This window comes from Amphiura filiformis, chromosome 3 (genome assembly GCF_039555335.1).
Source record: "Amphiura filiformis chromosome 3, Afil_fr2py, whole genome shotgun sequence".
NCBI classification, from domain to species: domain Eukaryota; kingdom Metazoa; phylum Echinodermata; class Ophiuroidea; order Amphilepidida; family Amphiuridae; genus Amphiura; species Amphiura filiformis.
In genome coordinates, this window is record NC_092630.1 from 63043741 (window position 1) to 63056334 (window position 12594).

General features: G+C 41.1%; 1 long non-coding RNA gene across 1 annotated transcript; it reads right to left on the reverse strand.

Annotated features, from left to right (window-relative positions):
* Window positions 1-6611: 6611 nt before the first annotated feature.
* LOC140148918 (uncharacterized) lies at window positions 6612-11080 on the reverse strand. The gene is made up of 3 exons (XR_011858537.1): window positions 10506-11080; window positions 9074-9146; window positions 6612-8287 (listed from the first exon to the last, which is right to left on the reverse strand). It is a non-coding gene; the product is annotated as an uncharacterized lncRNA (long non-coding RNA).
* Window positions 11081-12594: the final 1514 nt, after the last annotated feature.

Genomic DNA, 12594 nt, shown 5'->3' on the forward strand with positions numbered 1-12594 from the left:
GGTCCGCTATCTCTAAGGTTCGCTATCACTAACGTGTAAAGTCTATGGAGATCAGAATCCCGCTATCTCTAATAGAGACTAGGGTTCCCTATACCTAAAAAAGGGTCCGCTACTTCTAAGGTTCGATATCACTAATTTAGAATAAGGTTCGCTAGTTCTAAGGTTCGATATCACTAATTATAGATAAGGTTCGCTATCACTAATTATAAATAAGGTTCGCTATCACTAATTTTGAATAAGGTCCGCTATCACTAATTTATTGAAGGTTCGCTATCTCTAAGGTTCGTTATCACTAATTCCAATAAAGGTCCGCTATACCTAAGGTTCGCTATCACTAATTTTGTTTCAGGTTCGATATCCCTAATTAATTAAGGTTCGCTATCTCTAAGGTTCGTTATCACTAATTTCGATTAAGGTTCGCTATACCTAAGGTTCGTTATCACTAATCTTAAATAAGGTCCACTATCTCTAATTTTAAATAAGTTCCGCTATCTCTAATTTCAAATAAGGTCCGCTATCTCTAATTTTAAATAAGGACCGCTGTAGCGAACCTTATTTGAAATTAGAGATAGCGAACCTTATTTACAATTAGAGATAGCGAACCTTATTTAAAATTAGAGATAGCGAACCTTATTTGAAATTAGTGATAGCGAACCTTAGAGATAGCGAACCTTAGAGATAGCGAACCTTATAGATAGCGGACCTTATTTAAAATTAGAGATAGCGAACCTTAGGGATACCGGGATTGTTAAAATTAGAGATAGCGGACCTTATTTTAAATTAGTGATAGCGAACCTTAGAGATAGCGAACCTTCAATAAATTAGTGATAGCGGACCTTATTTAAAATTAGAGATAGCGAACCTTATTTAAAATTAGTGATATCGAACCTTAGAAATACCGAACCTTTTTCAAAATTAGTGATATCGAACCTTAGGTATAGCGAACCTTTTTCGTAATTAGTGATAACGAACCTTAGAGATAGCGAACCTTAGAGATAGCGAACCTTAGAGATAGCGAACCTTAGAGATAGCGAACCGTAACCCATCGAACTGCAGCCAAAACAAAAAATTTACACCAAAACGTAACTTTTTCTTGCATTAATAATGTTGTATTATCATTGATACATAAATACCGATGGTTTTAATGGAAATCTGTATTGGGAACATTTGGGATTTGTCAAAGATTAAATGCAGTTATAAACTCCTTATTCGATTTGTATTTTGCATACCCTTAAGAAAATACAAAAATGTGCACAAGGGGCACGTTCGCCCTTTTGAGGATGGGGCATGTTCGCCCTATATCTTCCCCGGGCGGACTTACCCCAAACTAGAGGGCGGACCTGCCCCATCCGCGTATTATGCAAAATATTTATAATTATACCATTAAACAAGGTAAAACAACTGAAAAGCATGTTTTTTAAAGTTATGTGGTATCAGTATTGCTCATACCACCGTTTATTTCCTAATCCATAAAATCCCCGAAGTTGTAAACATGATACGTTTAAACTCACTTTGGACCCTTACATTTTACCCTGATCCGACCCCTGCAACAAATTTAGTGACTCCCCAGAAGAGAATGAATGCACTGTATACCCTTGCATTGAATATATTGAAATTGTTTGCATTGAATATGTTATTGTTATGCAATGTTTAAACCTTTTTTGGGATTAGGGTGAACTTACCCCACCATATGGGCGAACCTGCCCCAATATGGGGCAAGTTCGCCACTTTGCAAAACTTTTTGTTTGCTCTATCCTGTTGCTATTGTAAGCCCTATAGTTCTGGGATTGTGGCCGTATATAAGTTTATATAGCTAAGACATAGGGCTTTCACATGGGCTAATCAGGTCATCCCTAACCTTAAAATTGACATCGCTAGGCTGGTCAGAAAAAAATAGGGTGAACACTCCCGCTCTCCCTGAATCATCATCTACAACGCGTGTTAGGCAATGTTTTTTCCTTTTTTTTTTGGAATATTATTATTTTTTATGTTTTTTGCTTGCTATCTTATAAGCTCTTATAAATATAGCAATTTTGTCTGCTTCGTCATTTTAACATTTCTTTATAGCTTTGAATTCGGCCTAATGCCGATTTTTCTCTATGCGCACAGCCCCGGTCAATGCAATTTTGCTGTTTCGCGCCGTACTGAATCATCATCTATAACGCGTGTTAGGCAATGGGTTTTTTTAATATTATTATTTTTTATGTATTTTGCTTGCTATCTTCTGAATATAGCAATTTTGGTCTGCTTCGCCATTTTAACATTTCTTTATAGCTTTGAATTCGGCCTAATGCCGATTTTTCTCTAAGCGCACAGCACCGGTCAATGCAGTTTTGCCGTTGCGCGCCGATCATCATCTTACTATAAATAGGCTAATGTTGTATCTATGTATGAAGATCGAAAGGCTACGTCAGTTTGGATCCAAATGACGCCAAATTCATACGGGAGATCGAGGAATATATGAGAAATGGACTGGTCTTTATTTGGTTGAAAACGGTTAAGAATTGGCTGCAAAAACAGTGAAAATATGGGTAAAAACGGGGTTTTTGTTATGAAAATCGGTTGACAGCCTACGCGTCACTGCAGCTGGCCGGCATCGCGTCGGCGCCGCGTGCGTAGTGCGCACTACGCCAATGCGCGCGTAAACGGCGCAGAGCCACGCGACTTGCGAGTCAGAGCATAGACATACCACCTAGACCTATAACTGCCCATCCCTTAACACAGCGGGAGGTGAAGCCCCGTATCCAAGGTGATATTGACGGATTGACGGGGTTACTAGGCGAGGAGAAATATCGCTTACATTCTGACGCGCTCGTTTGCGTGTTTACTGCGCCGTTATCGCCCGCGTCAAATGCAACATGTTCCGTAGACGCGATTGTGTCAGCTTGTTTGCGTCCGAGTTGCGTCCTTGTCAAAATTGTTGCTATGCAGTGTTGACTTCACTACGCGAACCAAAGTCATAGGTCTAGGTTCTTGTTTGTCTGGGAGTCAGAGACCAGTGGACACAGTCAGTCGTGAGCATAGACATACCACCTAGACCTATTACTGCCCATCCTTTACCACAGCGGGAGGTGAAGCCCCGTATCCAAGGTGATATTGACGGATTGACGGGGTTACTAGGCGCGGAGAAATATCGCATACATGTTTGACGCGCTCATTTGCGTGATTACTGCGCCGTTATCGCCGCGTCAAATGCAACATGTTCCATAGACGCGAACATGTCTGCTTGTTTGCGTCCGGGTTTGCGTCCTTGTCAAATTCGTTGCTAAGCAGTGTCGGCTTCACTACGCGAACCAAAGTCATAGGTCTAGGTTCTTGTTTGTCTGGGGTCGTGAGCACGGTCGCTAATGAGCTGAATCGGCTAGACTAATTCCAATCAGCCGTCTACACTTCGCATGTACTTAGCCTATCTCCGTCAGGCCCTATCGCGGCGGCGTCCTACTTTACCCACAATCCTGTTCGTTTTTACCCATAATCCTGTTCGGCCGCGAATAGGGCCTAGACTAAATCCTCCAAGTCCTTCAACATCTACGCACGGTCATCGGGTTGTGCTGAATAAGGCAACGTGAAGGATTGTGGGTAATAAAAGGCGCCGCAATTCTGGGTCTGGAAGGATTCAGGCTAAATAGGGCCTGACAAAACTTGTATGTTAAAAAGTGTAGCACTTTCTGGCAGGATTCCTGCCATTTGAGCGTGCGCAGTAGTGTCCTGTTTTGTCATAAATATCAGCGGTACAGGTTTATTGTGCCGGGATCGGGTCATCACACACTGACACACGTGAAGTTGTTTACATAAACTGTGTCGTTGGTCATCGTAATTTAACAATTTAATCGATGTATTTCATGCATTATCTTGGAGGAATCGTGACATTTATTTGTTCCGAATAGCTTCATCATCAGTAAAAGGCATGCAGAACCGGCCGGGTAAGGGCTTGTGTTTTCAGACTCGGACATGATCATGTCATGCATGTACATGTAGGCCCGGGCATCATGGGCATACTATTGTCAGATTGTAGGCCGAATGCAAGTTTTCATCTACCGTCAACTTTATAGTCAGGTATTAATTATGGATGAAAACGACTTCCATAGTTATGCATGCCTGATCTGCAAGAAAGCTTATGCACAAGCATGCAATATTGCAATATTATCGCCGGTTTCCGATGCCTGGCCCTGAGCATGCTGACTGTCATGAATGTTTAGACTGATCATGCCGAGGCCGCACGGTGTAAAAAAAAATCTTTAATTCACAAAACTGAGTATAAGCTTCAGCTTATAATAAATTACTTTAAAAGGGGAAGGGTTAGGGCCTATGAATATGATGTCATCCCGGATGTTATGTGTTTGTCTAGACCGACTTGTTTTCAACAAAAAATATTATTGGTGTCCATAGTTCTACCATTTTGCAACCTGTGATGTGGCAGTGAGTAGATGTCAGTGACATGACTGCGCATTTCATTGCATTTGGGCGCAGCTTCAAGTTCAAATAGCTAGCGTACCATGAAATTGCTGGTGTACACCTGCACACGAGTAAGGACACCACATAGATTGCTGATGTAAGTTAAAATAGCCTGCTCAATGCGTTGACATCACTGACACATGGGTGAAAAATATAGCCTAGGACAGGACTCTTTATACTATAGTGTCTGTGACTACTAATGGCCTAGGCCTAGTAGGCCTATATACATGATTTATTGATATTGTTAAAACTGTCTATGATATGTGATGTACGACTGCACAGCTAGGCCCGACATGTAGGCCTGCGTCGAAGGCTACTGAAATTCAAATGATTTTTGGAGTTCTTGTAGTTCACATGTATGCCCTAAAATGAAAGTGAAACTTGTGTCATGATCATCGATCATCAATGCACAAACAATTAAATTTGTAGCCCCTAGGCAGCAGGCTAGCGAAGCCAGTGTTCATAACATACTTTAAAAGGTCCGTTCATACTTCCACCGCATTTGCGATGCGTTGCTTTGCGATGCGGTGTGGTGCCGCACTGCATCGTACTGCAAACTACTGCATTGCGATATTGCAATAAAGTGTGACGAGTTGCGGCAAAAAGTAATCGATATATCGGCATCGCAAATGCGGTGGTACTACGATGAACTACCACCGCATTTGCGGTTGTTTTGCGATGCCGATATATCGATTACTTTTTGCTGCAACTCAACGCAACTCGTCGCATTTCCAAGTTAAAATGTATTTAACTTCATTGCGATATCGCAATCCAGTAGTTTGCAGTGCGGCAACGCACCGCATCGCAAAGCAGCGCATCGCAAATGCGGTGGTAGTATGAACGAACCTTAAGGTGTGGGTACTGTGGATCTGGTCACAAGAACTTCCTCGTTGCCCTTGGAACTAATACCCAAAAAGCAAGCGCTCTAAAGTCTAATACTAGAGCTAGCCTCAGCTAGGGCTAGGCCTATGTCACACCTTTTTATGGTACGGTACATCATGATCTTAAGGTCCGTTCATACTACCACCGCATTTGCGATGCGTTGCTTTGCGATGCCGATATATATCGATTACTTTTTGCCGCAACTCGTCGCATTTCCAAGTTAAAATGTATTTAACTTCATTGCGATCGCAATGCAGTAGTTGCAGTACGATGCAGTAGTTTGCACGATGCAGTGCGGTGCCGCACTGCACATCGTACTGCAAACTACTGCATTGCGATATCGCAATGAAGTTAAATACATTTTAACTTGGAAATGCGACGAGTTGCGGCAAAAAGTAATCGATATATCGATATCGCAAATGCAGTGGTAGTATGAACGAACCTTAATTCTAGAGTAACGGGCGTACATAGTTCAATAAATATCCACGAATAAAGCTTATTTCCAAAATTTCAGCTGAAATTGATATGTGAGTTTACGTAGTAAATTACAGTTACCAATAAGCTACGTACTGCGAAAATGCAAAATTGGACAATATCGTGAGCTTTGTCAAACAAATCTGCAAGAAAGCTGAAGAGCACGCAATCATGTGATGTAGTATCAGGTAATTTAGGTTTCTGATGGTATACAAATCTCAACTTGGGGATGAGGCTGTCAATCGGGTCACAGACCTTTAATATGTCAATTGCACAAGATACGGTATGTGTTTTAAGGGTTTAAAATGGAACTTCTAGCACTTCACTATGCACTAGTGGTCAACTTGCATAAGTTGGTGGTGGTGCAATTCCACCCATAGTGGCTTAGGTTCCGTCTTCTATCCTTTTTACGTGCCTGATGGATGGTCATACTCATATGTCTACGGAGCCCCCGAAGTGACATGAAAGAAAATCTCAGACCCCGAAGTTAGTAAGTCGGGGCCCCAATTACTATCTCTGGACCCTGGGTTACTAAACGGGCCCCGAAGTTAGTAAGTCGGGCCCCAAGTTACTGGGTCGGAGCCCTGAGTTACTATCGCGGACCCGAGTTACTACGTCGGGGCCCCGAGTTACTTACTTGGGGCCGCCGCCCGACTTAGTAACCGGGGTCGAGATAGTAACTCAGGGCCCTGACTTACTATCTCGGACCCCGAAGTTACAGAGTCAAGGCCCCGAGTTACTAAGTTGTGCCCGAGTGACTAAGGCGGGCCCCGAAGTTACTAAAGCGTTGCCCTGAAAGAGGAGCATCTGAAGGGGTTGGAGTGTTGTTGTTTTTGTCACTTTGTATGATCAGGGAAGTGGTGATATATATTGTAAGAGAAGAGTCAATCTGGTCACAACATTAATGATTTCTTGCATGTTTTTAATAATAAATGCTACTTTTTCTTTGTTATCATTAGTGGTGAAGTTTGATCCGGTTGTGAAGTGTACACTTTTTTATTGTTTATTTCTTAATAATCATAAAAACTTAGAAAAAGATAACAACAGGTGTTTTAATTCTTTTTTCTTTTTTTATTCCCTGTACTTGGGACTAGTGGGAGGGAAAGACACATGACAGAGATGTAAGCCACAAAAAAACTCCTGTGAAAGGCATGAAAATGCCCCGAAGAACCAAACCAAAACAAACCCAGGAAATTTCCGAAAACTTACATCTCTGGTACAAAGTGAATAACCACCAGCCCCCTGCTCTTAATCAACTACTGCTCATACAATCAAATCACACATTATGAAAGTTATTTTTAAATTAAATACCGGTACATGGAGATGATCTGTGTCCAGAAGAAAGTGAATGCACATGGCAAGAAGCACGGACAGCCAAAAAGCTGGGAAATGACAAACACAGATCAACCCAATAGTTGCATTGACATAATAATAAGGCTGGCATTTTTGGGCAGGCTCACGGGTACCTGCTTGAGATTTCGCTGCCCGGGTACCCGAAATTTATTTATTTATTATTTTTTTTTTTGGTTTTGTAGTGTCCCTGGACCTAGACCTAAATGCTAGGATCATTCAAGGTTGACCAAAAAAAAAAAAATGCACAATGTTTTGTGCATTTTTCAAATTCAATGCATTTTGATATCATTAATAGAGTATGACATGAAAACAAAGTATCAATTTTCATATTAAAAACACAAAACATCGTGCAAAAAAATTTTTTTTTTAGGTCAACCATGAATGATCCTAGCATTTAGGTCTAGGTCCAGGGACACTACAAAACCGAAAAAATAAATAACTTTTTTTTGCAATTTTGGGTACCCGGTTCCGGGCAGTAAATTACCCAAAAATGACACCCTACATAATAAACAACAAAATCATGAAGAGTAATCATTATTCATAAGACAACAACACCCGCCCAAGGTGTTTTAATTTGCGATTCACAATGTATGGATGTAGAGTTACAAGAAATATAACACCTGTTTTTGTGACTGAACATCTACAATGGGATTGGTGGCAATTTTTTGGAATCTTTAATATAAAATCTGTAACTTCCAATTATGAGCATGAAATCTGCCATAGTCTTGTTGGACTTGGATTGAGTCTAGACTCAGACACAAATGAATTCGGAAGTGGCTGACTGACCTGGATACAAATGGAATCGCTCTGACTCAGATGACTGAGATGAGGTGGACTTGGATAAAAATCTGACCCAATCTTTTATTTCATTTATTTTTGATGAACCCTGCAGCATACTGTTACTGTTAACATCAGTAAGGAAAACTACGGTATGAATTTCACTCCTGGAGGAATGTGAATTAAGAGTTACAAAATCGCTTTCTTAAACAATGATTGTGAATGTTACAATTGGTCTTTTTTCATATTTTCAGTTCAGCAAAATGCCAGCACCCATTGCTTGCTGATCATTCATCTATTGTTGCTGTAGGCAAAACTTGTTATAGTTGAAATCCATCTTCTTGATCTGCAAAATAACAACAAAAAAATAACGCTAAATCAATAAAAGTAAAGAATATTGATATGCAATCATGTACGGTATTACAGCATGTTGGCTTTCAAAATCGTAACACATTCCAATTTCAAAAGTTGTTGAAATAGGAATAAAAAATTGCTTGATTGGCGTAACCAGATGACCCATTTAGCTGAACTTTTCTTCTTTAAAAACATTTAATTCATTTATTTTTCATTTTGCAAAAAAAAAAAAAAAAGTCAGGGTCGGGACTCTTTTGGGGGTCGGTTGGGCTATGCCGATCAAACATTTTTTTTAGGCCTCATGCGGAAGTGGTACGATGAGGCCTCATGAAGGCCCCTCATTTGAACAGTTAAAATGTTGTTGTTTTTGCACATGTAACAACACCATTCATGCATTTTACACTATTTTTGCCCATGATCAGGGTGGATATTGGTGGAAAGGAGCTCCTTGCCCCTTTTCTTTTTCCTTTCCTTTGCCCTCCAGATTTTCTCTTTCATTTTTTGTCAGAGGGGCAGTTTTTTCTTTCATTTTTTGTCAGAAAGGTAGTTTTTCTTCCATTTTTGTCAGGGGAAAAGCCCGGGCACTCTGCCCCCTCTTGGGCATACTCGGCCTACATTGGTTATTTGGTTTACATTTTTGTCTTAATAAACACAAAACATTTTGGTCTAAATAACACAAAACTTATGACCTGTATGCATGACTTCCAGTTCAAAATTCAATATGGAAGTGATCATATCTTTCTCTCACAATGTTTTTTGTTGTTTAATTTGTACATACCTGATAATCGATTGTCATCTGAGTTGTGAAACTTCCAGTTGCTGAACACTATACAGTCATGTTGTGTACCGTACTGAAAAAACAAACAATACAAAACATTTAGTAGTCTTGGTTTATTTACATTTAGGCCTATTTTTAGAATTCATAAACATTGACCATAGTATTTTTTTTACTTGCTTCAAGTTTGATAGTTAACATCAGTTGGGCCTACTTTCAGTGTGCCACCTCCAACAGACCACCATTGTATGTGTACGCTCTGCGGCTGAAGGATTAGGTTGGCGTGCACTGCATCGCACGTATTTGTTCCATTAACCGCCCACCTACATAATTTGTAGTGACTTTACATCAAGCAAACTGATAATATTACATTATTAGTTCTGCCCATGCAAATCTGAAACATATGACACACCACGATGATAGATGAATATTTTGGGCCTTTATTTACATCTTCTTGGCCTAAGAAATGTAAAAAATCAGCGCCCACCCAAAATGATTTTAAATGATTTTGTTAAGCGCCCTGGGCAAGGGAACGAATACGGTACCTGTGATTTGATAATTTGTTGCAATCACCAAAATGCGCACACTATTAAGACCCTACACCTTGAGTTTGGTGACCTGGTTTCAAAGAGTTCCAAATCAATTCAGAGCGGTGTCGCTCTGGCGTACATGAGAACAATTAAAATACAATTGTTGGAGTGGTGCTGCGCGGAAAGAGTGCCATTCAGAGTCATGCCACTGCCGCTCAGTGGTGTGCCACTCGGCTTGCAGACAAGTACAAATGGCACGGTGAAGCGTCATGCCGCTGAGCGGCGGAAAAAATAATCATCTAGCTAGCATCCTGTTGGGTGCCGTGCTTACGCTAGTTGTTGCGTAAATGCAATGCGTGACTGGCGCACGCTTAATATTAAATAAAAATTTACGCAAGCGTGAGTTGGGACTTTATTGAAGCACGTAGTAACAAAACCCGAATAATTTCCGCCTTATATATAACTAGATTTCGCGGTTCTCGAGTTGGGTGGTTCTTGTGACTATCTTTCATTACCCAACACCCGTTACCCATATAGGCCTACTTGCCCTGACCTTTTAAACTACTAATAGGCCTCTGCACGTGTGCCGTTTTGGAATCCGATGAGATGCACCTGCACGATTAACCACACTGTATTAAAATGCTTTCCGATGCTCGCACTACGCCCATGACGCTCGTGGGTATACTCCGCGCACTACGCGATAGCTCGCACGCGATACGCGCCGCGAGCACGCGTTAGCGAGCCACGCGCATGCGATAGCGTGCGGACAGAGGGACGGACGGATGGACACGCCATGATTAGTATTATGATGCCAGTATTAAACAAACCAGCAGTACAACCATACAACGCTCAACAGACAACAGTTGAAGTTGTGACAGTTCAGACTTCTGTCCGAGTAAACTTACCACAAACGGCACAAATCTCAGACTCAGTATTCACCCATTCATCTCTGGTATGTCAGGTTGCAGATGCCATTAATGTGCAGGGCGGTGGAGAAGTATTACGATCAGGCTCATGTCATTTCACATTTTCAGGAGCACCTGCAGTTTTCAATACACATTTATGTGCATGTGTGTATAGCATGCATGCATTGCATGGTGCCATCCCCGGTTACGATATTTGTCCTTATCAAATATACGTAAAATTGAGCACTGCATATGCCCGTGTGGTGTCCAGGTGTACACACTTACTCAAAGTTTCTACATGCTTCATTTAAAGTCAAGAAACATTAGACAAAGTTATTTTTTTAGGTGAAATACATTCGAAATTTACATCTAAGCGACAGACAAAATAAACTGAGCCAGCGCATCGCCGAAGTGAATTTCGATCTTATATGCTTGAAAAATCCATATTCATGAGGTGACGTTTCATGACGTAGGGTCAAATTTTACTGCTACACTCTATGCGCTATATTTTTGTCAGTCTCCGAACCGGCACAGAGAAGCGGCCGTGCGCATAGGTTAGGAGACTGACGGATTTAGTCTAGCATGTACTGTGTATGCTTCGTAGTGACGACTGATTATCTTACAGCCAATATCATGACGGACTTCTGAAAACTATTCAATGCGACTTTGCTTGTGCGCCATAGACCTTTTTCCCTCTTTCCCATCATGCACTATTCCAGGGGGGTATGAGTGTCGCAAAATACATCATCTCCCCGGGGGAGTACAGAGTTATGTTCATTACAGTCTGGAATACGGACATTTCGACTGGTGCCTTCATCACAAAAAAGGAATCCCCGATAATGATGATAATGGCGCCACGATCACTGATACCCAATGAGGTAGAAAGGATAGAGTGCCCTGCTCGCCGAATCTGTGAAGCAGGTTTGGGTCCCGGTTTGGGTGCTGTATAAATACACAAAGTTGAACAAATCATGTATTAAAACGCATTAAATTTCCCAGTATACCATTGTTTTTATCAAAAATTGCTGAATTATAAAGGCAAGCACGCCTGAATCTGGTATATCACCAGTGTTGCCACGCTAAACAACTCTACTACTTTACGAAATTTCGCCTTCAGTGGTCATGGTAGTAGAGTTGTTTAGGGTCCGCATGGCAACGGGCGAATGAACTAGATTTAGGAGCGTGCCTGCCTTTATTATTCAGCAATTTTTTGATAAAAAAATGGTACACAGTCAAGTTGAATATGCTAAAACAAGTAATTTATTTAATTTTATTAATCCATACATGCTAGAGTAAATTTAGTTCCCATTTTAGTTGCATTTGATGCTGATTTTGTTAGGTCCCTTCATTTCATAATGCCGTATTCAGTGTGTGATTGTTAATGAAACGGCAACGTACCAGTTCGAGCTCAGCGATCTATGTTTTTCTACGTCATTGCTGATACCTTTCGGGGGCAAAAAACAACATTTCTATGCCTTATGGACATGGTGTATTCACCCAAAAAAGTTTCCCGTTATTGAAACCTAACTTTGTATACATTTTATAGACCTAATGGTGAAAAACTGATGACGGGACACGCAGTGGTATTTTACCGGCGTCCGTTTCACTTTTTTTCGGAGTTGAAAATAAAACGAACACAAAATCTCTTACACAGATGTTCTGCATCGCTCCGTAACTGCAGCACTCGTGTATTCAATAATTGCATAATTAGTAACATCGATGGTCTTTACGATAATCCGCATATATGGAATCAGTATGCCCATATTAAGACAAAATAATTGCAACGGCCTGGCAACGTCATACCCCCCTGGAATAGTGCATTGTGGGATAGAGGGAAAAAGGTCTATAGCGTGACTGACTAGCGGCGCCCGTGTACCGCGTCGTTGTACCGCGCCGCTGTGACAAGATCGCGCTCTGAACTTCTAAAAACAACAAACTCGGTCAAAAGGTCAATTTGGACACAACTGCGCATGCTCTATGCCACAGGAATCCTGTTGCAAAATCCGTCACTTTTTTTCTAGCCTGAGTCCCTTGGCCCCGACCTCGAAACAATTCAAAATGGCGGAATAAAATGGCCGTTTCTCGTTCG